Source organism: Miscanthus floridulus, chromosome 15 (assembly GCF_019320115.1).
Source record: "Miscanthus floridulus cultivar M001 chromosome 15, ASM1932011v1, whole genome shotgun sequence".
Classification (NCBI taxonomy): Eukaryota; Viridiplantae; Streptophyta; class Magnoliopsida; order Poales; family Poaceae; genus Miscanthus; species Miscanthus floridulus.
Window position 1 is genome coordinate 4,808,391 of NC_089594.1, and position 27,383 is coordinate 4,835,773.

General features: G+C 43.1%; 1 pseudogene; it reads left to right on the forward strand.

The window, feature by feature from the left end:
- The first annotated feature begins 455 nt into the window (after positions 1-455).
- LOC136506866 (uncharacterized) lies at positions 456-26,459 on the forward strand (annotated as a pseudogene).
- The last annotated feature ends 924 nt before the right edge of the window (positions 26,460-27,383 follow it).

Genomic DNA, 27,383 nt, shown 5'->3' on the forward strand with positions numbered 1-27,383 from the left:
TGCGGGGAAGGCTTACCCACAGCTCTTTCACAACCCGCTGCGCCTTGTTGTCGAATTTCCTGCCTTCCCGATCTCGTGCATCGGGGGCAGACGCGTAGTGCTCGAACATGTAGGCCGGCTCCACCCCTCTTGCCCAGTCCACCAGGGCGGGGAAGTGTTCCCTACACAGAAGACCCAGGATTCCACCGGGAAGGTGTTTGTGATCACCTGCAGCCACAACCTTCCATCCCCTGTCCAAGTGATTAACGAAAAAATATTAGTTTGTATTTTGCCATGTTAAACATATCAAAAGAAGTAGCGATAACATCTTAAGATACTTACCTTGGCCCATTGGGGCGAATCACCGACCGTTTCGTGAAAGGTATAGGCTGTTCCGGGAGGCGTGAAGGGCCTCGCAACCAGATCTTCGAAGTAGAGGAAGAGGAACCCCCCGTCGAGGGCTCCTCCTCTGCCTCATGCTCGACCTCCCCCTCCTCGTGCTCGCCCTCCTCCTCCTCGCGCTCGCCCTCCTCCTGCTCGGCCTGCTCCTCGTAGACAATTCGAAACAGATATGGTTATCGATATGCAAAGAGCTGCATATTTCCAACCGTATCTCTTTCGAACGGGAGACGCCTAACCGGGTTACGTGCTCTACAAACATGCATGATACGGAAAAGAGGGGTGTTTTATGCCTCACCTCATTGTCCCGCAAACAGGAGAAGCCTCAACCGCTACAAGGTCCACGGAACACCAACAAACAGCCAGAAGCCTCAGTCCTCCCTAAAAGAATAAGTCATTTCACATGAGTAAGTAATTACCTTTATATCACCATAAACAAAGTAAAAAGAAACAAGATCTGGACTTTTCATCGAATAGAAGCTAGCTAGCTAGGTTCCCAAAAACAGGACCTAAAAGCATCTCTACGTTTCAAGGCCTACTCCAAAAACCATGATCTGGACTTTTTAGCCTCCTGGTGTGATGTGAGCTTTTTTAGTTCTCGCCTAGCCCTATAAATAGGGAGTCTAAATTTCTACTAAACTACTGGCAGATCAGTTTCTGAACTCTGAAAAATATTGTTTCTGTGAGACTAAGCTGATGTGACCTGTGAGCAATAGATTTTAGCAAGCAAACTGAATCGGTCTCATGTCTCAATTTCATTTGTTCATTCTCACGAGATTGCAACCAGGGGAACAGAATCAGGGCTACACGTAGTCAGTTGGTGTGTAAATCATACAACTTAGTTGATTGCTTGGGTGGAAACGTCCCACTGGATTCCATTACTTCCACTATCACTACTACAGAATGGACTTGTTGTCCCGGGCGGTAACGGCCTTTAGTCCCGGTTACCGCGCCGGGACAACGATCCCGGGACTAAAGGTGCCACCTTTAGTCCTGGGTTATCGAGCCGGGACTAAAAAGGGACCTTTAGTCCCGGTTGGTGTTACCAACTGGGACTAAAGGCCCTCCAGCCGAGCAAACGTGGTGGCACCCTTTAGTCCCGGTTGGTAACCCCAACCGGGACTAAAGGTTCCTTTTCTTTTTTTTTGTTTAATTTGTTTTTAGTTCAGTTACACGTATTTGTTTAATATATAATATGTTTTTATGTACGTATTCTATGCTGCTAATATAAATACACGCACGCATATAATTACATCTAATTCTCATCTCGAGCATTATTATATTCGAATAAAGTATGAACCTATATATATTATAGATATATATATGTATATATACAACACTTTCGTAATCTTGTTCTCGAAAATAACGATATCAATAAACATTTAATTTACATCATTTATTTCTTAGGATCAAAGTAGAACTCGCCGTTGGGATTGAGCACTTTTTCTAGAAGATATCCTGCTATTGACTCTTGAACTGCTTTCAGATGGTCTTTTTGCATGACCCTTCGTTTCAACCATTCAGTCTTGCATTTGAAATAAAAGGAAAAGTATTAATACATATATATATATATTCATTTAAAAATAAATAAAAAATTGATATATATGTACTCTGAGGACATCTTTAGGAGTTCTTTTTATGTGCGCAGTGATAAATTCACAAACATAGTATCCACACAAGTTATTACCTGGTTCCTGCCGCAAACACCACTGTACGAGAAGAAGATTATTCTCATCATCTCACACGTAAATTGAAGTACGATATAGTAATTAAACACGTGGGGAAGTGTATATAGTACAACTTACTGGTATTTCAACTACATTAAGTGGTGCCTTGCAATCCTTGCGATGTTGCTGAATAAACTCTTTCCAAACCATGTGCGACCAATAATGTACGATCGTTAATAAATTATGGCAAAGTCTATTCAATAATAGTTGTGCGCGAGAGATCGAAATTACCCCTAGATAATGTCTATCATATCTTGGTATAGTGCCCGCTCTTTTCTCAACGAGTCAAAGATTACTAACCGACTTGAGTTTAACTCAATGACAATGAGTATCCAGTGAAACCTGCATTGGTTTATACACACACGTACATGCATATAAGTTGTATTGATATTACATAAAATGTGTAGACTACATTATTATTAACACTTACTCAAAGTTGTACGGGAAAAGTATTGTTGTCTTGTCGTGCTGCTTCACGAAGAACATCATGATATTCTCCTGTGCTTCAGATACCCACCGCTCCTTGACAATAATACCGGTTTTGAATACGATATAAGGATCAATGAAGCCAACACTGGTGTCTTGTATTCTTTGGAGCTCTGACATCTGGAATCTGTATATAAATATAAGTTACATGTGAGGATAATTATATACACGTACACATGGAAGTGAGTTTATTAAATAAAAGTAAAAATCACTTACAAACAAAAGGAGCTAATGATTGATTTTTCTAGAGCGTCCATGTGGTATAGTTGATGCAATTCTTCGAAACTAATATGTAAGATGTCATCGCCACGGAAGTAATGATGGTCTCTAAATCTGACAAAGATCCACTGCTCACCCCTGCCACACGCCTGCATGTACCACTTGTTGAGCAAGTACATTTGCGTACCCAATTCATTCAGAGCCGCAGGGTTGTACAGACTTTTGCCATATTTATAAGTCTTCCAGGTATCAACTTCCAGGTTCTGGATTGGAGCTTTGCCCGTCAATTGATCCAAGGTTAAACCAGTATCTTAAAAAAAAGCATTAAGGGCTTGAACTGACACTTCTCCAGAGTTGTCTGGTCGATAGACTTCTATGTTGGAACCATATTCATTAGCAACAACAAGATTTTGCATTGGTTGCTTCTGTTATCCAAGCTGTGGGACATCCTTCCCTAATGCTCTTTTCCTTTTCTTATCTGCATCATGTGACTTCACGAGGGAGCGGTCATAGTCTGATAGTGGCGAAGGCTTACGAAGTTCAATCATCTTTTTCTTGTGAGCATCGACCTTCTGCCTCAGCACCTCTCGTGGTAGGTAAAAGTACGGCTTCTCCTTAAGCTTCGCTTGACTCTTGTTTTTGGTATCTATAAAAAAATCTTTCACTTTTTTGTCTTCTTCAGCTGCTATTTGCTCATCAGTCTTTTCAGGAAGTATTTCTTGAGAAATAACTCTTTTTCTCGGGGTCTTCTTTGCCGCCAGGACCTTAGACGTCTTTGTAGTGCGTCGCTGTGGAGGGGGTGGGGGCGGTGTTGGAGACCGGCGTGGAGGCGATGTGGCAGGTGTTGGTGGAGACCGGCGTGGAGGCATTGGAGATCGTTGTGGAGGCGGTGGAGCCAGTGTAGGAGTTGGAGATCGTTGTGGAGGCGATGGGGCCGGTGTAGGAGTTGGCGATCGCCGTGGGGATGAAGTCGTCTCGCCCCTCGCGACGCTGTGATGAGATGGGGAATGAATGATTAGGCTAGGCTGGGGGGAGACCCTGCTACAAAAACAAGTTGTGTGTCAATTATTTTTGAAGCCAATAGAAAATTAATGGAAAATAATATTTCATTCACTTTCATTCGTACCTAGGGTGAGGTAGGGGAAGCGGTGGCGCCCCAAGAATGATGATGAAGCGTTTGCGCCATTGAATAAATGTCTTCTCTGCTTCTCCTAGTGTCTTCTCCCCATCACCGCCTTCAATGTCAAGAGGAACATTGATGTAACCTTTGAGCACTCTATCGACCGAGACGCTAGCATATCCAGGTTGAATAACTGACCCATGGATTCTTGGTGTCTTCGTTCGGTCTATTGGAGATACAACCCCAACAGCCACCATGATTGATGCATTATTACCATCTAGAATGTGCAGCTCACATGTTGTTAGAGGCTCGGTAATGTCATCAACAGGGAAGCGCAACCCAGCGTCATCTTGAATAACTGGCAGCTCCGTAGAAGCACAACTGCTTTTCATCTGACCAACGGGGCTAATGGTGACTCCCGGCGTTGATTGCGATTGCATTTGACTCATTGCTAGCTGCACTTGCCTCTTGATCTCCTCCTGCATTCTTGCTTCAAGAGATTTTTCTCGTTCACATGATTCAAGCAATGCTTGTTGTGACTCATCAACAAATTGCTCCAATGCGCGGATTCGTTCTGCCTCCTCATCCTTCTTTCTCTGGCGGCTTCTGTAGGTATCCTTGTCTGCTGGAAATGTGTGTAGCCATGGAACCACCCCATAGCCTCTTGTTCGACCACCGTGTTTGGGATTCTCTAGGGCATATGTCAATTCATCCTTCTCTCTGTTGGGCTTAAAAACACCACTATCAGCTTCTTCCCTAGCACGAGCTAGTCTCTGTGTTGCTCTCTCAATTTTTTGGCCGAAAATTAGCTTGCTAGTGTCTGGGTCTAGGCTTCCACCATGAGCGTAGAACCAATTCTTCGCGCGTTGAGGCCAGTTCTTCTCTATTGTTTCAGGTATGATTCCCTTAGCAGTAATCTCTGCTTCTAGGTTCTGCCACTTGGGAATAGCACTCCTATAACCACCTGATCCCATGCGATGATGGTATTGCTTCTGTCGGGCATTCTGCCGATTCCTCATCACACGTTCCTCACTGTCTTGAGATGTCTTGTATTCTACGAAGGCATCCCAATGGGACTCCAACTTGACAAACGCCTTAGCATTGAAATTTGGCGTAGCATTCTTCAAGATAAACTTTTTATACAATGTCTTCTTCCAACTCTAGAACAATGTTGCCATCTTCTTCATTGTCCAATCCCTCACTAGCTCCTTCAAAGCATCATCTGCTTGTAATGTGAAATGCAGAGTGATATCTCTCCAAGCTAGGTTCTTGTCATGATCAGATATAAAACTAACATTAGGAGCGGATATCTTCTGCTTCCATTCACGAGCACTAACTGGGATCCTATCCCTTACAATGAAAACACATTGATTGACATATGTCTGAGCATGTGGTCCCAATGGTTTGCCGGTGTCAGTGTCGAATTCTGATATTATGAAACGGCCCTCTAATGGCTTTTTTGGCCCTCGGACTTTCCTACTTTTGTCGGTGGTTGATGTAGATCCAGAGACCGGCTACATGAGTAGAAACACAACGATTAACAACAAATATATGTATGCATGCATCTATAAGAGATGATAGATAATCAAATATACCTCGCCAGTATTTTCTTGCGCGACAATTTTGTTGATCTTCAACCACCGGCATATTCAGGATATCCTCATAATCAGCAAAGTACTGACTCATATCATCTACATCCACATTGGTGCCGGTGTTGATAATATCCGCCATTATGTCATCACTCAAGTTATCATCCGGAGCAGCCATTTGTATCTTCAAGATAACACATAGATAGAATTACTATGGTACATAACATAAGTACATGTGATAACACATATAGAATTACTAAATCCAATTAAATATAATAACATATAATATTTCATAAGGATAAACAATAATAAGGTATAGGCTTTGGAATCGAATCAAAAACACTTTCGATCCAAAAACATGGAAATAAGTACATGTATATATATACACATTGAATGATACAATATATTTTCTCTCTCTCAACACATAGAAATAAGTGCATATGTCTATATCTCTAGATATGCATGTGATACACATAGAATATTCTCTCTAGATACAATTTTCTCTCTCTCTCAACACATGAAAATAAGTACATGTATATATACATATAGAAATAATTAAGTACATATGTATACATATAGAATCTCTCTCTAGATATAATATATATAGAGAGATAGAATATATTATTACTAAATCCAATTAAATAAATCTAACACGAAATTAGATAAACTACTAATAGATAATACATTTTAATCTAACATATATCAAAAACTATAATAAAAAACTATCTAAAAAAACTATCTAAATAAAATACTAATTAAATTTTAATACATTTAAATCTAATATATCAAAACTATCTAAAAAATAACTAAAAAACTAACAATAAACTACTAATTAAAATTTAATACATTTTAATCTAACATACAGACGAGACTTTGTAAAAAAAAACTAAAAAACATGGCCGATCGAGAGCAGCAGATCAAGATTTCGACGGAGGCCGTACGGTGGGCGCACGGGAAGCGTCGGCGACGGAGGGTGGGGTCAGGTGCGGCGGCGGAGACGGGATGCGGCGATGCGGGCCGGGAGAATAGCGCGGCCGGGCGGGGGTAGACGACGGCGGCGCGGCAGAGACGAGCTCGACGACGGCGGATGGCGCGGCCGGGCGGGGCTGAGCGACGGAGGCGAGATCGAAGATGAACAGAATAGACGTTCGATATATATAGGCCGGGACTCTTTAGTCCCGGCTGGTAACACCAGCCGGGACTAAAGGACATTTAGTCCTGGCTAGTAAGACCAACCGGGACTAAAGGTCCAACCCTTTAGTCCCGGTTGGTCTTACCAGCCGGGACTAAATGTCCTTTAGTCCCGGCTGGTGTTACCAGCCGGGACTAAAGGTATTTTTGGGCGAGCAACGAAATTGCCGCCCACCGTTTAGTCCCGGTTCTTGGTCTGGGCCGGGACTGAAGGCCTGAAAATTTTGGCAACCCGCCAGTGTAATTGGAAAGGCCTGGGATTTTAATTTTGTTTAATACTAGGTTAATCAATTAATTCCATAGCAACTTCAATACTTTGCAATATTTATTTTAAAAAATACTATTGATTAACTAATTATTTATTGTAAATAGGAAATTTTTGTAACCTAAAGTTTTTAATTTCTTTTATGAATATAGAATATAAATATTACTAATACTAAGTATTTTGTTAATGCAAAAATATATTTGTAACTTAAAATTAATAAAACTAATATTATTCGATATGAAATTTATTATCACATTATTGTAACGTCAATGTTTCAATTTTGTCTCGGTTTTTGACCAAAATTGACAAGAAATTTTTGTTGAACCTATAAAAATAAAGAAAATGTAGTATTTTTTGTTCTACAACTTTTCAAATGAAAAAATGGCCTATATAAGGATTGTATATATTGATGAGCTGAACAAACTCGGTATTCAAAACTTTTCAATTTGAGACAATCTAGGGTTCTGAAAACTAGTTTGTAGGCATCGAAATTTAAAAATCACAAATTTGAACCGTCCAAACTTTCTCAAATGGAAAGTTGACCAAAACAACAATTGTAGATCTTTTTGAGTGTAACAAACTTGGTATTCAAAACTTTTCAATTTGAAGTCATTTAGAGTTCATAATACTAAAGTCAAAGTGTTGTTTTTTATTTGACCAAATTTGACTTGGTCAAACTTGCTCAAATGAGACACTAAATGACCTCAGATGAAAAAACTCTGAATACCAAGTTTGATCATCTCAGCAAGATCTACAATTGTTACATATTACATAATATCCGTCTCTAAAACATAATATATTAAACATGCATCGTTGTATCATGCGGGCACAACAGTGAATTTCTTCTTGACGTATGACCCTTGGTTATGATCTTGTCGTAACCATGGAGTGTCTTCATCATTTAACATGATGCTTGGATCTTTCTTCACTATAAAGGGTGGAATTCGGACATTTCTTTCGTAATCTTCTGACATGTCTGACTTGTCTTCAATTCCCACTATATTTATTTTCCCAGAAAGAATTATGTGGCGCTTTGGCTCATTGATCATTGAGTTGATGTCTTCGTTTTTTCCTCTCTTTGATTTTGTAGACATGTCTTTCACATAGAACACCTGACTCATATCGGCAGCAAGGACGAATGGTTCCTCTTTGTACCCAATATTGTTGAGGTCCACTGTTGTCATTCCATACTCTTTGTCGACTATTACCCCTCCTCCGGTCAGCTTCACTCATTGGCACCGGAACAAAGGGACTTTAAAATTAGGTGCGTAGTCTAGTTCTCATATCTCTTCTATGCGGCCATAATATATTTGTATATTCCCATTTGGATCTGTGCCATCTAAGCGAACACCACTATTTTGATTGGTGCTCCTTTTATCTTGGGCAACTGTGTAAAATATATTCCCATTTATCTCGTACCCTTGGTACGTGAGGATATGCCACGATGGCTGCCTAGCCAACAAATACATTTTCTCATCAATATTGTCATCGCCTTGACATTCTTTTCGCAACCAACCACTAAAACTTTCCATGTGCTGACGCCTAATCCAAGCTTCAGTCTTCCCTAGAAACTTGGATCGTAAGAACTCCTTATGTATCCCGATATACGGATGCACCAATGACAAGTTCTGAAGAACTATGTAGTGTGCTTTATTGAAATAATCGTCTTCCATGCCGATATATGTTTTCTTCCCTAAAGTTCCTTTACCACTGAGTCGCCCCTCGTGTCGTGATTCGGGAACACCAATCGGGGCAAGGTCAGGAATAAAGTCAACATAGAACTCAATGACCTCCTCTGTTCCATAGCCCTAGGCGATGCTTCCTTCAGGCTTAGAACGGACTTTCACATATTTCTTCAAGACTCCCATAAACCACTCGAAGGGGAACATGTTATGTAAGAACACAGGTCCAAGAATACTAATCTCCTTCACCAAATGAACTAGGATGTGTGTCATGATATTAAAGAAGGATGGAGGGAACACCAACTCAAAGCTGACAAGACATTGAACCACATCATTCTATAGAGTAGCTAGTTCCACTGGATTGATTGCCTTCTGAGAAATTGCATTGAGGAATGCACATAGCTTCACGGTGGCTAGACGTACATGTGGAGGTAGAATTCCTCTTAAAGCAACTAGAAGCAATTGCGTCATAAACACGTGGCAGTCGTGGGACTTTAAGTTTAGGAATTTCTTATCTGGCACATTTATTATACCCTTTATATTGGAGGAGAATCCCGATGGGACCTTGATGCTGCTTAGACATTCGAACATGCTGTCCCTCTTCTTTGCTAAGCGTGTAGCTAGCAGGACTTAAGTAATGACGTCCATCATCTATCTTCTCTGGATGAAGGTTGTCTCGTTCTTTCATGCCCTGCAAGTCCTGGCGTGCTTCAAGTGAATCCTTTGGCTTCCCGTACACACCCATGAATCCTAACAGGTTCACACAAAGATTCTTTGTCAGGTGCATCACATCGATTGCGTTGCGGACCTCTAGGACTTGCCAATAGGGTAGCTCCCAAAAGATGGACTTCTTCTTCCACATGGGTGCGTGTCCCGTAGCATCTTTGGGAACAGATTCACTGCCTTGTCCCTTTCCAAATACTACTTTCACATCCTTGACCATTGCGAGTACATCTTCCCCGGTTCGGTTATGAGGCTTCTTCCGGTGGTCTGGCTTACCTTTAAAATATTTCCCTTTCTTTCTTACTTGGTGATTCAAAGGAAGGAATCGACGATGGCCAAGGTACACAAACTTTCAACATCTTTTCAAATATATACTGTCAAGGTCATCAAAACAATGTGTGCATGCATTATATCCTTTGTTTGTCTGACCTGAAAGATTACTTAAAGCATGCCAATCATTGATTGTTACAAACAACATTGCTCGTAGGTCAAAGTGTTCTTGTTTGTACTCATCCCAGACACGTACACCTGGTTTGTTCCATAAAACTAGAAGTTCTTCAACTAATGGCTTCAGATAGACATTAATATCGTTGCCAGGTTGCCTCGGACCTTAGATGAGGATCGGCATCATAATGAACTTCCGCTTCATGCATAACCATGGAGGAAGGTTGTAGATACATAGAGTAACTAGCCAAGTGCTATGACTAGTGCTCTGCTCTCCAAAAGGATTCATACCATCTATACTTAAGACAAACCTTAAGTTTCTAGCCTCATTTGCAAACTCTGGAAATTCCCTGTCTATCGCTCTCCACTGGGACCCATCAGCTAGGTGTCTCAGCATATTGTCTACCTTGCGGTCTTCTTTATACCACCGCAACAACTTTGCATGGTCTTTATTTCTGAACAAACGTTTTAAGCATGGTATTATAGGAGCATACCACATAACCTTGGCAGGGATTTTCTTTCTAGGACGTTGTTCACCCTCGACGTCACCAGGATCATCATGTCTGATCTTATACCACGATGCTTTACATACCGGGCATTCATCCAAATTCTCATATTCATTACCATGGTAGAGGATGCAGTCATTAGGACATGCATGTATCTTCTGGATTTTTAATCCCAATGGGCAGACAACCTTTTTTGCTTCGTACGTAGTGGTGGACAATTCATTTGGCTTCGGAAGCATCTTCTTTATGAGGTTCAATAAATTCCCAAATGCCTTGTCAGATATACCATTCTTTGCCTTCCACTGTAGCAATTCCAGTGTTGTACCCAGCTTTTTTTGCCCCTCTTCGGCCATTGGGTATAGCAACTTCCTATGATCCTCAAGCATGCGCTCGAACTTAACTTTCTCTTTTTCACTTTCCCATTCTTGTTGTGCATCACGAATGGCATCGCCAAGAGCATCATCGAGATCATCTTCTACCACTACCTCTTCTTCATCTCCCCCCATTGTAGTATCATCAAAGGCACCATACTGAGCAATAATGTCATCAATGTCTAAATCTTCTCCTTCACCTTCTTCCATCATGACCCCGCTTTCTCCATGCTTAGTCCAACATATATAGTTTGACATGAAACCTGACTTAAGCAAATGTGAATGAAGACTCATTGAGCTTGAATATTCCTTTAAATTCTTACATAGGGCACATGGACAGCACATGAAACCATCCCGCTTATTTGCCTCAGCCACACCTAAGAAATAGTGCAAGTCCTCAATAAAGTCTTGGGAGCGGCGATCGGCATTGTACATCCAATGGCGTGACATAATCTGTATTACACGACAAATTATGAAAACCTTGAACATAATTAAGTATTTTATTACACAACATAAATGACACACACACGGTTGATTAATTAACTAAGTCTGGCTACAATGTAAGCAATCCCAACTATCACTAAACAAACTAAAACTACAATGCACTTCAGTAACATAATTATTTCGTGATCGTACGCAACTAAAACAGACAAATTATTCTTCTGTTGAATATCAATAAGCTTCTCCTGCTGGCTCACTGCCTCATCAGCAGCAGCCGCTACCTCAAGCACACCCAAATTCTACACGTATGTAGCATAATCTTCCTCCCAGTACCAACCATCGCATCCATTGCCCTCCCACTGAAATTAAAGCCAAAAAATATTTAGTCAAAAATATTCAAGAAAAGCAGGTCAATTAGCCATAATTATAAAATGCGTAAGAAACTCACATCGCGATCCGGGCACTTGTAGAAAACACGACCCTTGTTGGGTCCCTGTCTCTTAACTCGGTACTCCATCACAATCTTCTGCTTACACTTGCCGCATATAATGAGAGGGAGTTCTGGCCTCAGTCGTTTCACAACCGAACGAGAGGCCGATGATCCGATACCAGTTGTCATCTACTTTCTATACTTATTTTTGCAAACTAGTGTAAATTTCATATTTTCTAAAATAATATATTTAAACAAAACTAGTACGGATTTCACATGTTTCAATAAATAACCATCCGTACTAGTTGACCTTGCTTACGTGATCAGCTCGGCCAGCATTTTTCCACCGGACGGCACCGTACTTGGCCAAGGAAGAGCTCCGATTCTACGAGAAAGGGAACACGGTCTTCCACGACCGTTGCCGCTCTCCCTCGTAGCATCAAAGTTCCTCCTTGACGTCCGTTACCGCTTGGCAGAGAACATGTTGGCCGAGCTGAACACGGTCCGCAAGTTCGACTAGTACGGATTTTCTATAATTTTCTAACTATTTACTAAGTTTTTCATTTCATGGAAAATTTAATTCTAAAAAAAAGGCATGATTTCTAAGTAGTTCATTTCATGGAAAAAATAATTCTAAGTGACCTGCTCGATATCGGCGAGCTCGCGGACGTTTAGGTTGCCGAGGATAGTAACATTTGTAGATGACATTTGTAGGTCTGAAGTTATCAAATATCCATCAAATTATAGCTCAAAAACATGTTTCAATAAATAACCATCCGTACTAGTTGACCTTGCTTACGTGATCAACTCGGCGAGCATTTCTCCACCGGACGGCACCGTACTTGGCCAAGGAAGAGCTCCGATTCTACGAGAAAGGGAACACGGTCTTCCACGACCGTTGCCACTCTCCCTCGTAGAATCAAAGCTCCTCTTTGACGTCCGTTACCGCTCGGCAGAGAACATGCTCGCCGACCTGAACACGGTCCACAAGTTCAACTAGTATGGATTTTCTATAATTTTCTAAGTTTTTCATTTCATGGAAAATTTAATTCTAAAAAATAAAAGGCATAATTTCTAAGTATTTCATTTCATGGAAAAAATAATTCTAAGTGACCTGCTCGATATCGGCGAGCTCGTGGGCGTTTAGGTTGCCGAGGATAGTAATATTTGTACATAACATTTGTAGGTCTGAAGTTATCAAATATCCATCAAATTATAGCTCAAAAACATGTTTCAATAAATAACCATCCGTACTAGTTGACCTTGCTTACGTGATCATCTCGGCGAGCATTTCTCCACCGGACGGCACCGTACTTGCCAAGGAAGAGCTCCGATTCTACGAGAAAGGGAACACGGTCTTCCACGACCGTTGCCGCTCTCCCTCATAGAATCAAAGCTCCTCCTTGACGTCCGTTACCGCTCGGCAGAGAACATGCTTGCCGAGCTGAACACGGTCCGCAAGTTCAACTAGTACGGATTTTCTACAATTTTCTAACAATTTTCTAAGTTTTTCATTTCATGGAAAAATTAATTCTAAGATCACGTAAGCCACCGGGGACGAGGATGGCGCGTGCTCCAGCGAGGACGAGCGAGGCGTGATTTTGATGAACTAATTTAACTTTTGTTTATCCAAACATATATGCAAATCATCATGTGATTTTGAGCTAAAAATGACATATAAAATCATAATAAAGTCCAACATATAAAGTTACACATGCATCTACATTGCAAAATGAGATAAGCTACTAATAAAACATAAGAGGATTAAGTTTGTTACCTCCAAAATCGAAGAGCAACACCAATGGAGGGGGAGAAAGCAAGAACAACAGCAAGCTAAAGAACAGAGGCAGTGAGTTTGAATGGAATGGCTCGGGCTCGGGGAGAAAGAAATGAGCTGAATTATAGGCCGGGATGATTAGTCCTGGTTAGGGGTCCAAACCGGGACTAAACATTAATCTTTATTCCCGGGGCATCACCCAAACCGGGACTAAAAGCTTTTGTCCCGGTTGGTATTACCAACCGGGACTAAAGGTAAACCTTTAGCCTCGGTTGGTAATACCAGCCGGGACTAAAGATCCCTGCCCCGCGGACGACCGTTGGGCAGGGACCTTTAGTCCCGGTTGGTATTACCAACCGGGACTAAAGGGTCCTTTAGTCCCGGGGGCAAAAAATGCCGAGGCTAATGCTAATTTGGGACATCGTTCTAAAGTCTGTTCTCTAGTAGTGTATAACTCAAACTAATGAGGAGGGCAGTTCAGAATCAGTCCATCTAGAGGAATGGGAGGATTGTTCAAATCAGTGTGTACTGCAGTTAGTCTCTATGGAGAAGGCAATAAAATCAGCAAGTGACAAGATGGGAGACAAAAAGGTGGATAGTGAGGAGTTGGATCTATGGCAGTATGAGAATACAGCAGAAGCTGCTAAAACAATATGCTCCAGTGTAAAATTTCTGTGGTCTGCAATGGAACCGCACTTGCTGCAGATATTGGCATGCTTGTCTTTTGCAGGTTTGGTGTCTGCATTGTATAGGTACTATCAAAGATCAAGAGAGTGTTGCAACTCCACCATAACCTATGACTCACTTGCCGAACAACCATTGTTAGTTCAACATCAAGTTGTGCAATTGTCAGTGACTACTTCAGTTCAAGATGCAGAGCTACTTGTACACTCTTCAGAGCAACCTATGCAATTGACAATTCCTAACCAAGGCCTGGCTGGTAGTTTGGAGGTTCCTATGGAGTTGACATTGCCCATGTTGGACCCATTGGTCAGTCTTGAGGATCCTGTGCAAGAATCATTGCCCAAGACAGACCCACTGGTCACTCTCAAGGTTCCTATTATTGGTCATGGGATCCATGATCAGAAACTTAAACAAGGGGATCCCGAGAACATGAAGGCTTCCAGTGGTAGGTTTCTGAACCACAGCGATGTTGACAGCTCCAAGGCACCAGTGGTTGAACTACTTGGAGAGTTCATGTTTGCAAATAGCTCAAGAGGAAGATCTATCAAGAGATTGAATCAGAATCCTGGAGATGCTACAGTTCAGGAATTGTTGGAACATTTGGGAAAGGATGAGGATGTCAAAAAGATGCCAGGTGCATTCAAGCATCATTCAAAGACCTAGTGTTCGAGGAGCAATAAAAGAGGTAATCCAATCCTTACTAGTTTCATCTATGTGCGTGCATAGGAGGGCCGTACTGTCCATAGTGCTTTGCTTCTGCTATAAATAAGAATGAAATCCTGTCATCTTGACCAAACGCAGCCAGTACAATGATTTAATCACAGGAAGATAAGTAGTACTACTAAATATAATGAAGGATTCACAGATCAGATTAGCTGTATGCGGGGGGGCACGCACGTGCCATGGAACCGCTGGGGTTAAACCAAGTACAGGCTACCCTACTGCTCCTGCAGTCCTGCACTCAACTAGGAGAAGTGGAGGCCGACATGTGGACCTGAACCATCTGCCTGAGAACGGAATCCCAGTCAGTTCTCACTCATCTTCACTATCACACTGATGAAGATGAAATGGAGCATTAGGATTTGGAGCAAGTAGGGTAGCTGGAATACACATTTTCTCTTGAGAGATAAATCTGGATTGCTCCAGTTCCTGCCACATGCGTCCCGGCACTGACTGAGATCACGATCGGATTAATTAATAACAAAACAAATGTGCTGTCTACTCCTACATGACAGAACAAAACAGTGCAGCTTCAGCTCTACGGAGTACTTAATCCGTTCGGCTGCCGCTCCCGGTCTTAAAAATGCGTTGCTGCATCGACATTCTCGTGGACACGGAAGGGCTCTGATATGTTGGGTGTAAAAAATATCAGCAGCAGGGGCAACGTGTCTGTCCCGCGCCCACTACAATTTGCACATCTCGAGATGATGATGATCGTCCCGCCTCGTTTCATCAGCTCTGAAGTACACGAGGCAGGCATATACGAATACGGTAGCGATACGAATGCAACAGGCTAGTAGGGGGGTCGCTCAAGTGGTCAACGCAAGCCGGAAAGGAACAGCATCCGAAAAGATCGGATGCCCGCCCGTCCGCTCGGCGTCGTCTGATCGTCTCCAGTCCCTCGCGGTGTATCGGTCCCTCACTTTTCCTCGCTCGGCGCCCAGGTTTTTCTAATAAAGTGCTTCTGAAGGAAACTTTAGAGGAACTACGTCTAGAGTATTTGCTACAGTAGCATGTTCATGTCAAACTATATTATAGAAATTTGGATACTGTGCTTTGAGAGGATATGCAACCAACCAGATATCTTTCCAAAAACTTATTTCAGTGCCATATCCTAATTTGAATTTCTCTAAGCTCATGAATTAATCCTTCACTCCCAAAAGATCCATCCAAAAATTAGAATCATCAGGGCAATGTCTTGTCTTTAATGTACTTATTTATTTCTTAGCAGCTCCTGCGAAATACCGGCTTCATTGCACAATTTAAAAAACCATTTGTTCAACAAGCATTTATTCTATAAGTTCAGGTTCTGTATACTCAAACCTCCATGTTCCATTGGTTGACAGATAACAGACCACTTAGCAAGTATATTTTTTTCAGTTGATCATAGTACCAATAAAATCAAAATCTAAAATACTCTATTTTCTTTATATTAGAACACCTCTTGGGATGTCAAAGAAAGAAATCATGAACATGGGTAGGCTAAATAAGGCTGAACTAATCTGGACTAATGCTCCACCCAACGACGGTAATTTTCCTTTGCAGCTACTTTGTGGGATTTGTTGGAAAATGAATTTGGCATCCAAGTACTCCAGCACATAAACATTTTAAGACTAGGAACAATGTGTTCTTCAAATCAACAACAAAATTATGGCGTCTCCTATGGACTATGCTGGTACTTCACAAGACTGTCATGCTTATCAAGACATGGAAGCCACTTCTGAAACCGAAATCAAAACTGAAACGAGTCCCAAATCGGAAGCAACCGAGCAGGGCGACTTTGAGTTACCTGGGTCGCCGTAGAACAGCTGTCGTCGGAGAGGCGGCCGCGCTGTAGAAGCCGCCCAGGAGTTCGTCGGAGTGGCGTCGAGCAAGGGGCTCCCTGCGGGCGGGCACCGAGGTGGCGCAGGGACTCGCTGGGGGCAGGCGGGCGGGGTCGTGCTCGCGCTCGGTTTCACGGCGGGGAAAGGGGCGTGGGCCAGCTGGTGGCTGTGGCAGACCGACCGGGCGGGGTGGAGGTCGACGGCGGAGGCGGGCGGGGTGGGGAGGGAGGGGGCCACGGAGTGGGGAGGGAGGGGGCGGCAGAGGGGTTGCGGTGGAGGGTGTGCGGTCAGTGGCGCGTGGGGAGGGAGCTCGACGGTGGCGGTCGTGGGGAGCACGATGGAGTGGGCAGGGAGGAGGGCGCGTGGGGGGGAGCTCGACGGCGGCGCGAGGTGAGGGAGGTCGACGGTGGCGCGTGCGCGGGGATAGAATGGAGAAATGGCCAGAGCTGGCCAGCGGCCTAGCTATTTTGCGGCCTGTTTGCCGAGTGTCGGCCCGATACGACACTCGGCAACGTTTTTTTAAAAAAAATCCCATCAGTTTGCCGAGTGTCTGCCGATGGCGCACTCGGTAAACTACTTAAAAAAACCTAAACGCCTAGTTGCCGAGTGTCGTGACGATTGGGCACTCGTCAAACATTTTTTTTTAAAAAGTGCCCTCCTATTTTCCCTATTTTAAAAAAAAATCCCTGTTCTCCCTTAACAAGAAATTTTAAAAAAAGTTTATTACATTTTTGCCGAGTGCCACCTATGCAGCACTCGGTAAACTTATTTCTATATTTCATGCTGCCCTTTTCTTTCCTCTACTTAATTACTTTCCTCTATTTCATGTTTCACTAATTTCATGAAATGAACTTGCATTACACTTTGTTAGGTGCACTCACAAATGTATGTTTCAAGCTTGTACAAAAAATGGACTATTATTTCATGTGTTTGTATATCACGCATCTAAAATTCAATAATTGCGACGAAAGAATTAAAACTACGAAATGGCTCCGAAAAATTGCCAAAAATTCACAAGAAGCGATATTTGTTCTCTATTGTATATACAAAAAATTTTGAAGTGAAACTCCAAATCGACATTCAAATTGTCTCCTCATCTTACCGGATCTTTCTCAAATCTCAGAAAGCATACGTGTCAACTTTGCCGAAACACTCTCAATTTTTTACCATAGTCTCCACGTATGATATCATGACAACTCGACGAATTTCGTGATTTTCAGACTTCGTTTGCTTTTTATAGAATTTTCAGACTTTTCCGCCACGCGTTTCTGCTCATGTTTCACGAACACAATGTTCGAAATTTCTAGTCTGGCCCTGGATACGGTCTCAAAACAGACTCAGTGACAAGAATATCATTTTTTATTCACTTTTTCGGATATTCGAAGCACTTGCAGTTCAAATCAAAAAAATTACCGAAAATTCATTTGACTAAAATAAATTGTCAAAATATAGTAAAATAACTCAGAAATGTACAAAACTTCAACACAGAGCAACAGGTATTGTAAGACAACAGTACAAAAAGTTTGGGAGGCACAATAAAAAAAAAATTGTTTGCCGAGTGTCATATTCTGACACTCAGCATATAGTAGGATTTGCCGAGTGTTGTATTTTGACACTCGGCATATAGGTTGGTTTGCCGTGTGTTAACAGGTGGCACTCGGCAAAATGATAACGGAGGTCGACGGTGTTACCCCGGACATGAAGTTGCCGTGTGTCTGTTGTTTGCCGAGTGTCAGCACTCGGCGTAAATTGTTATGCCGTGAGTTTTGTTTTTGCCGAGTGTCGTCTTTGGGACACTCGGTAAACACCATGTTTGCCGAGTGCCCGAAATCTTGCCCACGGCAAAGGTGGGGACACTCGGCAACTTAGGTGTTTCCGGTAGTGTATTAGCATGTCAATGCCAGCTAGTGGCCTAAACTGGTAGCAATATCCCAACTAGAACTGTAGGTTGGTGGCCTAAACTGGAAGCAATATCCCAACTAGAACACAGTCGGTTGGTGGATGTAATTAACCGGGACATTGTCGGGTTATGCCTCCACTCGTAACAGTGATAGGTGTCTTAAGTGTTGGGTCTGTCGAATCCACACACTAGTAGAGAACAGACCTTTGATCCTCGGCCAAAATGGGCTCTAGTCCCGGAATTTTTTGCGTCCGAGACTAGAGATACCTTTAGTCCCGGTTGGTGGCTCCAACCGGGACTAAAGGTCCCTGCCCAACGGCTACTGCGCCAGACAGAGGTAGCAGGGACCTTTAGTCCCGGTTGGAGCCACCAACCGGGACTAAAGGTATACTTTTACTCCCAGTTGGTGGCTCCAACCGGGAGTAAAGGTCTACTCCCGGGCCGTGGCTGCGCTCGGGGTTGGAAAGTTACCTTTAGTCCCGGTTGGAGCCACCAACCGGGACTAAAGGTCCCCCCTTTATATCCTGGCTGTCTCCTTCCTCCCCGAGCCCGAGCTCAGCACATTTTGAAGCTCACTGCAGTAGTGTTCTTGCTTCCTCCCTCCCTCCATTGTTCCTCCATCCATTCTTCGATTCCTCTGTCGATTTCTTCGATTTCTCCGTCGATTCTTCAGTTGTAAAGGTTACCAATCTCATACTCTCATTTTTCACCATTGTCTTATCTCATTTTGTTCACTATATATATATGGTTCTTTATTGTGGTTTTTTTCATTTGTAAGCAATTTGAGCTCAAAATCACTTCAAGCTTGCATATTTACATGAAAGAAGGTTAAAGTAGATAGTTGAACTTGCGGACCGTGTTCATCTCGGCGACCATGTTCTCTGCCGAGCGGTAATGGATGTCAAGGAGGAGCTTTGATTCTATGAGGGAGAGCGGCAACGGTCGTGGAAGACCGTTTTCCCTTCCTCGTAGAATCGGAGCTCTTCCGTGGCAAGTACGGTGCCGTTCGGTGGAGAAATGCTCGCCGAGATGATCACGTAAGCAAGTTCAACTAGTACGGATGGTTATTTATTCATATGTCCCGATATCGTCGCAGTAGTCTGTCAATCACCGTACTTTTTATTTTAACTTTTTATGAAATGAAAAACTTAGAAAATAGTTAGCAAATTATAGAAAATCCGTACTAGTTGAACTTGCGGACCGTGTTTAGCTCGGCGAGCATGTTCTCTGTCGAGCGGTAACGGACATCAAGGAGGATCTTTGATTCTACGAGGGAGAGCGACAACGGTCATGGAAGACCGTGTTCCCTTCCTCGTAGAATCGGAGCTCTTCCTTGACCAAGTACGGTGCCGTTCGGTGGAGAAATGCTCGCCGAGATGATCACGTAAGCAAGTTCAACTTGTACGGATGGTTATTTATTCACATGTCCCGATATCGTCGCAGTAGTCTGTCAATCACCATACTTTTTATTTTAACTTTTTATGAAATGAAAAACTTAGAAAATCGTTAGAAAATTATAGAAAATCCGTACTAGTTGAACTTGCGGACCGTGTTCAGCTCGGCGAGCATGTTCTCTGTCGAGCGGTAACGGACATCAAGGAGGAGCTTTGATTCTACGAGGGAGAGCGACAATGGTCGTGGAAGACCGTGTTCCCTTCCTCGTAGAATCAGAGCTCTTCCTTGACCAAGTACGGTGCCGTCCGGTGGAGAAATGCTCGCCGAGATGATCACGTAAGCAAGTTCAACTAGTACGGATGGTTATTTATTCACATGTCCCGATATTGTCGCAGTAGTCTGTCAATCACCGTACTTTTTATTTTAACTTTTTATGAAATGAAAAACTTAGAAAATAGTTAGAAAATTGTAGAAAATCCGTACTAGTTGAACTAGCGGACCGTGTTCAGCTCGGCGAGCATGTTCTCTGCCGAGCGGTAATGAACGTCAAGGAGGAGCTTTGATTCTACAAGGGAGAGCGACAACGGTCGTGGAAGACCGTGTTCCCTTCCTCGTAGAATCGGAGCTCTTCCTTGACCAAGTACGGTGCCGTCTGGTGGAGAAATGCTCGCCGAGATGATCACGTAAGCAAGTTCAACTAGTACGGATGGTTATTTATTCACATGTCCTGATATCGTCGCAGTAGTCTGTCAATCACCGTACTTTTTATTTTAACTTTTTATGAAATGAAAAACTTAGAAAATAGTTAGAAAATTATAGAAAATACGTACTAGTTGAACTAGCGGACCGTGTTCATTTCGGCGAGCATGTTCTCTGCCGAACGGTAACGAACGTCAAGGAGGAGCTTTGATTCTACGAGGGAGAGCGACAACGGTCGTGGAAGACCGTGTTCCCTTCCTCATAGAATCGGAGCTCTTCCTTGACCAAGTACGGTGCCGTCCGGTGGAGAAATGCTCGCCGAGATGATCACGTAAGCAAGTTCAACTAGTACGGATGGTTATTTATTCACATGTCCCAATATCATCGCAGTAGTCTGTCAATCACCGTACTTTTTATTTTAACTTTTTATGAAATGAAAAACTTAGAAAATAGTTAGAACATTATAGAAAATCCGTACTAGTTGAACTCGTGGACCGTGTTCATTTCGGCGAGCATGTTCTCTGCCGAGCAGTAATGGACGTCAAGGAGAAGCTTTGATTCTATGAGGGAGAGCGGCAACGGTCGTGGAAGACCGTGTTCCCTTTCTCGTAGAATTGGAGCTCTTCCGTGGCCAAGTACGGTGCCGTCTGGTGGAGAAATGCTCGCCGAGATGATCACGTAAGCAAGGTCAACTAGTACGGATGGTTATTTATTCACATGTCCCGATATCGTCGTAGTAGTCTGTCAATCACCGTACCCAAACGTAGTATATATATAAATATAAACGATAATCGATTGTTATGTGTGTACACTCCCATTCTTCTGTTAATTTGCGGAAATATCATGTGAATTACTTACCTGCTGCAGTAAAAGACGAGAACACAATGACCATTAAAAATATCATTGTTTAGAGATATAGATAATTTTATAGTTTCTTAATTTTATTTGTTTATAAAATGAGAAATTTATAGTGTATTAAAAATGAGTTTAGAGAGTAGATGGCAACTGCTTCCGGGTCCTCGGCCTCTCATGGGTTTCCAAATCGACTTAGGCCGGGCCTCCCTCTCATTCCATGCGGCAAGTGTCATGATGAGACGAAGATTGTGATGGAGTACCAAGTGACGAAGGAGGGTCCCAACAAGGATCGTATCTTCTACAAGTGTCCGGATCGCAATGTGAGTTATTTTATCGTATTTAATGATTATGGTTAGTTTATACCTATTTTCATGATGGTTGTGATTAAAGTTCTAATTTTTTGTTTTAATTTCAGTGGGATGGCGGTGGACGATGTTCAGGCTTCTACTGGGGGGAAGAGTATGTTGAACTCGTGCAAAAATATCTTGCACAACAGGCAGATACGGCGGCTAATGAGGCAGTGATCCAGCCGAAGAAGCCCAAAGATGTTGCACAATCGGGGGATCTGTCTGTTTTAGTTGAGATTGGTCGCGAAATCCTTGTGCTCCTGAAATGTATTTTAGCTTTAGTTCTTTTAGTGGTAGTTGGGATTGTCTACATTGTAGCGATGCTTTCATAAATTTGTACCTTTTGTGGTGGCATGCATGTTGTATAAATAATTAATTATGATCTAGTTTTTAATATGGTATTTATGTCATATAATGCAGATGAGACGGCATTGGATGTACAATGCTGATCGCCGCTCCCAAGAGTTCATTGACGGCGTGCATTCTTTGTTACGTGCGGCCGAGGCAAACAAACGCGACGGTTTTATGTGCTGCCCATGTGCCATATGTAAGAATACGGTGGAATATCCTTGCTCAAAGACTCTTCATTCACACTTGTTCAAGTCAGGTTTCATGTCAAACTATATTTGTTGGACGAAGCACGGAGAAACCGGTGTTGTAATGGAAGAAGGTGAAGAAGAACAATGGGACGACAATGATATTATTCCCGATGGTGCGTGCTTCAATGATACTGCAATGGGAGAAGCTGAAGAAGAGGTAGCCGCAGAAGATAATCCGGCTGATGATCTTTGTCAGGTCATTCGTGACACACAAAGAGAATGTGAAAGTGAAAAGGAGAAGATCAAGTTCGAGCAGATGCTAGAAGATCACAAGAAATTGTTGTACCCAACTTGTGATGCAGGGCAGAAAAAGTTGGGAACCACACTAGAATTGCTGCAATGGAAGGCAAAGAATGGTGTATCTGACAAGGGATTTGGAGAGTTAATAAAAAATCCAAAAGAAGATGCTTCCGAAAGACAATGAATTGCCCGCCACTACCTACGAAGCAAAACAAGTTGTCTGTCCTATGGGGCTAGAAATCGAGAAGATACATGCATGTCCTAATGACTGCATCCTGTACCATGGCAAAGAGTACGAGAAATTGGATGCATGCTCGGTATGCCATGCATCGCGGTATAAGATCAGGCGAGATGACCCTGGTGATGTTGAGGGCGAATGTCCACGGAAGATAATCCCTGCCAAGGTTATGTGGTATGCTCCTATAATACCATGTTTGAAACGTCTGTTCAGAAACAAAGAATATGCAAAATTGTTGCGATGGCACAAAGAAGACCGTAAGGTAGACAATATGTTGAGACACCCTGCTAATGGGTCCCAGAGGAGAGCAATCGACAGAGAATTCCCAGAGTTTGCAAATGACGCAAGAAACTTAGGGTTTGCTTTAAGTACAGATGGTATCAATCCTTTTGGAGAGTAGAACAGTAGTCATAGCACTTGGCCTGTTACTCTAAGTATCTACAACATTCCTCCTTGGTTATGCATGAAGTGGAAGTTCATTATGATGCCTGTGCTCATCCAAGGCCCAAAGCAACCTGGCAATGACATCGATGTGTACTTGAGACCACTTATTGACGAATTTCTCATTTTGTGGAATAAAGAAGGTGTACGTGTGTGGGATGAGTACAAACAGGAACACTTTGATCTGCGAGCATTGTTGTTCATAACAATCAATGATTGGCCTGCTCTAAGTAATCTTTTAGGACAGTCAAACAAGGGATATAATGCATGCACACACTGCTTCGATGATATTAGAGGTGTATTCTTGAAAAAATGTCGAAAGATCGTATACCTTGGCCATCGTCGATTTCTTCCTGCAAATCACCCTGTAAGAAAGAAATGCAAGCATTTTAAAGGAAAGGCAAACCACCTGACCAAGCCTCGCAACCGAACCTGTGAGGATGTACTCGATATGGTCAATGATGTGAAAGTCGTCTTTGGAAAAGGACATGGCAGCCAACCTGTTCCGAACGACGCTAATGGTCACGCACCCATATGGAAGAAAAAATCCATATTTTGGGACCTACCCTATTGGCAAGTCCTAGAGGTCCGTAGCTCGATCGACGTGATTCACCTAACGAAGAATCTTTGTGTGAACCTGCTAGGCTTCATGGGTGTGTATGGAAAGCCTAAGGACACATTTGAAGCACGACAGGACCTGCGTTGTTTGAGAGAAAGAGACAACCTGCATCCAGAGAAGACAGATGATGGACGCCATTACTTACGTCCTGCCAGCTACACTCTAAGCAAAGAGGAGAAGTAAATCATGTTTGAATGCTTAAACAACATCAAGGTACCATCTGGATTCTCCTCGAATATAAAGGGTATTATAAATGTATCAGAGAAGAAATTCTATAACTTAAAGTCCCATGACTATCACGTTCTCATGACGCAATTGCTTCTAGTTGCATTAAGAGAAATTCTACCTCCAAATGTACATCTAGCCACCATGAAGCTATGTGCATTCCTTAATGCAATTTCTCAGAAGGCAATTGATCCAACTGATCTAGCTAAACTACAGAATGATGTGGTTCAATGTCTCGTCAGCTTTGAGTTGGTGTTCCCTCCTTCCTTCCTTTGATATCATGACACACCTCCTAGTTCACCTAGTCAAGGTGATTTTCATTCTCGGTCCTATGTTCCTACACAACATGTTCCCCTTAGAGAGATTCATGGGAGTCCTAAAGAAATATGTTCACAACCGTGCTCGCCCAGAAGGAAGCATCGCCAAGGGCTATGGAACAGAAGAGGTCATTGAGTTCTGTGTTGACTTTATTCCCGACCTTGACTCGATTGGTGTTCTTGAATCGAGACATGAGGGGAGACTAAGCGGAAAGGGGACACTAGGGAGGAAAACATATATTGGTACGGATGATGATTATTTCAATAAAGCGCACTACACAGTTCTACAGAACTCCTCTTTGGTAGATCCGTATATTGAGACACACAAGGTTCTCTTACGATCCGAGTTTCCAGGGAAGAATGAAGCTTGGATTACGCGTAAGCACATGGAAACTTTCGGCGGTTGGTTGTGAAAAAAATGTCAAGGTGATGAGAGCATCCATGAGCAACTGTATTTATTGGCTATGCAACCATCATGGCATGTCATCACATACAAAGGGTACGAGATAAATGGGAACATATTCTACACAGTAGCCCAAGATAAAAGGAGTACCAACCAAAACAGTGATATCCGCATAGATGCCACAGACCCGAATGGGAATAAGCAGACATATTATGGACGCATAGATGAAATATGGGAACTAGAATATGCACCTACTTTGAAGATCCCATTGTTCAAGTGCCAATGGGTCAAGGTGACCGGAGGCGGGGTAACAGTAGACAATGAGTATGGAATGACAATAGTAGACCTTAGTAATATTGGGTACAAAGATGAACCATTCGTCCTTGCCAAGGATGTGAATCAGGTGTTCTATGTCAATGATATGTCTACCAAACCAAAAAGAGAGAAAACGATAATGACTCAACCAAAGAGTCAAAGCGCCATATAGTTCTTTCAGGGAAAAGAGTCATCGTGGGAATTGAGGACAAGTCGGACATGTCATAAGATTATGAAAAGGATGACCGAATTCCGCCATTCAAAGTGAACAAAGACCCTAGCATCTTGGTAAATGATGAGGACACTCCATGGTTACAACGCGATCATAACCAAGGGACATACGTAAAGAAGAAGTTCACTATTGTGCCCACTTGATGATATAGTGATTTAATATAGTGTATGTTTGAGGTATTATGTAATAATTGTGAATTCAGATGTTTATTATGTCATGTTTCAAATTAAATCAATGTTGATTTGGTGGGATTTCTCTCTCAAAAAGGTAAATTAGGATATTGAGTGATGAAAAATTAAAATATTAACGTTAAAATGATGTGAAAACAAATTTCCTGTCCAAAACCAATAATTTTAATAATTTTAATTAAACACTACATTTTTGCATTAATGAAATAATAAATATTAGTTACATTATGTTTTATAATTGTAACAAAAAATAAAAAAAGTTAGGTTATAGATTTTTCCTATGTGCAATAAAGAAAAAGAAAATCCATATTTTTAACAAAATAATTTTATGCCTTTTATTTAATTTACTATGTATTACACAAGAAAATCCATATTTCTATTAAAAAAATTTGCTCAAAACAGGCGGGAAATGAAACTGCAGGCCACCTTTACTCCCGGGTGGGAAGCCCACCCGGGAGTAAAGGTGGGCTGCAGTTTCGTGCCCCGCCAAAAAAAACCCTTTACTCCCGGTTGGTAATACGCACCGGGAGTAAAGGACCTTTACTCCCGGCTGGTGATTGACACCGGGAGTAAATCTCCCTGGTATATAACCGCCACTGCCTGGCGCAGATCGATCCCCTCCTCTTCTTCCTCGTCGAACACCGCCGCCCTCTTCTTCCTCGCGCCGCCGCTGATTCATCTTCCGTGACACCGGAGCCTGTGCCTCGCCTCGTGCGGCCCTCCACCGCCGACGACCTCGTGTGGCCCTCCACCGCGCGCGCCCATGGCCCTCCACCGTGCCCACCTGAGGTGAGTTCGTCTCTCGGCTTTCGTGGCAATGGCGCGCGGCTGTCATGGCCACTGGTCGGGTTCCAAAAACCAGTGAGCTAGACAACGCTAACAACGCTAGCAACGACGAGAGCTTCCACAACATTCAAAGCTTCCATTTTTTTTATCCCACCCAACCCAGACTACCCAGCCAGGCAGCCATGGCCGCCTCGCCGGAGGATTTCGTGGCTGACCCTGCCGAGCCCTTCTCCCCCTCCATCTTCCTCGACCTGCCCCCGACGCCCTGCTCGAATGGCAATGGCGAGGGCAAGGACCCGGCCTCGCGACGACCTCGGCCTCCCCTTCATCGAGCGCATGCTCATGGAGGAGGGGATCGACGAAGAGTTCTTCTACCAGTACCCGGACCACGCATGCAACTAGGGGATGCTGGCGTCCAGAGTGACGCTGCCGCCGCAGAGATGGAGAAAATGGCCAACCGTACCATGCTTGCAGCCATCGATGGTGACCATGCCGCGCTGGCCTCGGCGTTCTTCAGCGCCCAGCAGGATGGGGGAAGCAACGCCATGCTCAACTTGGCATTCCTGAAGGGCATGGAAAAGGCCAACAAGTTCCTACCTAGACACATCGATCTGCTGCGTGGCTCTGCCACCGTCCTTCAACAAGGTCACCTTTCAAGGTTCAAGCCTTCTATTGGTACCTAGGGAGCATGTAACCATGCCGTAGATATAAGGGTCGCTCGCCTAGGAGCCGTCATCCACATCCTGGTAACGGTAGGTGGCCTCTCGAAGCTGCGGTGCGTGAATCATTTCCTTGATTGTTACTAGCGAATCATATACGTCGCGGAGCACCGGCCCGCCGCCCTCGTTCACCTATGCGTTTCTATGTATACGGCGGAGCACCGCCGCCCTCGTTCACCCATGTGTACAAACGTATACTTAGCTAATTTTCATGGCACATCGCACATGGCGTTCAGACGGGCATTATTCTCTGTCACGCTAACTATTATAAGAAAGAAAGCGCCAAAGG